This window comes from Schistocerca piceifrons, unplaced genomic scaffold, assembly GCF_021461385.2.
Source record: "Schistocerca piceifrons isolate TAMUIC-IGC-003096 unplaced genomic scaffold, iqSchPice1.1 HiC_scaffold_1973, whole genome shotgun sequence".
NCBI lineage: Eukaryota > Metazoa > Arthropoda > Insecta > Orthoptera > Acrididae > Schistocerca > Schistocerca piceifrons.
Window position 1 is genome coordinate 52,501 of NW_025727871.1, and position 2,500 is coordinate 55,000.

Below are 2,500 nucleotides of genomic sequence, written 5' to 3' on the forward strand. Positions count from 1 at the left end.
TGCTGAAAGAGTCTGCCCAAAATGGGAACCACACGTCAGCCAGACACTCTGATCACGCACCACTCTCTGCTTCTAACAGGCGCACATACAATATGTAAGCACCAGCATGGAACAACATCCAGTGCATCTTCTCCGCCACATTACACAATCCACACTATCACAACCAGACCAGGAGGTCCGTGCGGAAAATACAATATCCCAGCCTTTCGACATCCACCATTGCGCAGACCAGGCACCAACACCCACACATGTCCTATACAACGGTGCACCCAACATCACAATAGTACCTCCTGTCACAGCGCACAAACAATGACATGAGTCAAAGACACAGGTCTCACACAAGCATAGAATTGGAGCGCCGCCTCTAATAAGCCAAAGGTGCATCCTGACGTGACAAATCTGATCATGTCACAAGCATTCACTTACTATAATCACTATCAACGAACCTGCCGCCCCCGCCCCCCCCCCCCCCCTACACCTTTCCGTACAACAACGTGTAACCTAACCTAACCTAACCTAACCTATGTTGTACCTTAACCTAACCTATGTTGTACCTTAACCTAACCTATGTTGTACCTTAACCTAACCTATGTTGTACCTTAACCTAACCTATGTTGTACCTTAACCTAACCTATGTTGTACCTTAACCTAACCTATGTTGTACCTTAACCTAACCCATGTTGTACCTTAACCTAACCCATGTTGTACCTTAACCTAACCCATGTTGTACCTTAACCTAACCCATGTTGTACCTTAACCTAACCCATGTTGTACCTTAACCTAACCCATGTTGTGCCTCAACCTAACCCATGTTGTGCCTCAACCTAACCCATGTTGTGCCTCAACCTAACCCATGTTGTGCCTTAACCTAACCCATGTTGTGCCTCAACCTAACCCATGTTGTGCCTTAACCTAACCCATGTTGTGCCTTAACCTAACCCATGTTGTGCCTTAACCTAACCCATGTTGTGCCTTAACCTAACCCATGTTGTGCCTTAACCTAACGTGCCTTAACCTAACCCATGTTGTGCCTTAACCTAACCATGTTGTGCCTTAACCTAACCCATGTTGTCGCCTTAACGTAACCCACGTTGTCGCCTAAACCTGCTCTGTAATTGTTATACGACTCGTTCAATTACTGTAGTGTTGCCCACCCGCAACCCTCGCAATATAGTTCGCTACTCGCACTGCCCGCACCCCTGTGTATCGCTTCATGTTAAACACCTTGCAAGTCTTGCTCACTTTCCACATGCTCCTGCTGTACACTGTAATGTGGATGGCAGCAGGACGTACATGCCGCCCCCTCCCCACGTCCCCACCTTGCCCCCTGCCTTCGCAAGCTGGTTGGTGAGAAGTTTGCATGTTCAATGCCCTTCGCATGCGACGTAACTCAGGCTACGTTGTGGTGCGGCCTGTGTCAACTGTCCGCTGATGTCGTACGCGTGAACCACAATCTGTACTGCACATTCGTCCTTATGTACTGAATGATACATCGTGGCACATGTGTGACCGCACAACGACTGCGCCCAAAAACGGCGGACCATACAGTGCAAATATTGTGCACGCAGCTACGTGTCGTCTCCCTATGAGAGCTGGATTGCAGTGTGGTACGCCATAGAGACGTGTGGGAGGAACGGACGCCGTGGATGGCGATCAGCATGAGCTGTCTGTTGATGTATTCGGACCTAGTCGTCTCTCCTCACACACCGTGATGGCATGGTGCACCGCGTTCCATATCTGCGACATGCTACAGAGGCCGGTTGACAGTCGTTCGAGCAATGGACATCGCATACGTACGGGGGCCACCTTCCACGTATTGTCTAGGCGTGCACATTTTGTTGCGTGTATGTGGGCAGACGTAGTGTGGCGTGACACCTGACACAGGCATGCAATAATCGTTGAAGTTGCAAATGGCGATGGACGCCTGCGTTTTCTGGTGAAGTTACGCAAATGAACAAATGGTAACCTGTTGTGGTGCGGTTGTTCTCGCTAGGGGTGAATCGGTGATGGCGACGATAGGTTGAGGTACTAACCGGTTGTTCCAGCGATACCCACCATGCCGACGAAACTGAACGGCATCTGGGTGTGAAGCGATACGCGGCGGTGGCTGGGTGGGACCGTCCCCGGCCGGTGAGGGGGCGCCTCCCGGCGTGCTGGCCGCGCGGTGCGTGGGCGCACGCGCTACAGCCGGCTGGTGGGGGCGGCCAGTGGCAGGCGCGCCGGCCGACGGACGCGGCAGGCGTCGCAGCTGCGCGCCGGCGCACCCTGCGCGCGGCGCCGTGCGGCCAAAGTAGGTCCTCGCGGGCCCGGTGCGAAGCGCGGTGGACATCTTCAGTGTGCTGGTCCGATTGAGGACTGTGTGCGTTGAGGATGCGCCGCCGCCCGGCGCTCGGCGCCGCGACGCCGTCTGCTGCTCGGTCGCCCCAGCGGTTCTCGCTGGTGGTTTGTATCGCAGCTGTGCGGATGTGTTGGCGCGTGCGCTGTGCTGGGAGAGTTCGCT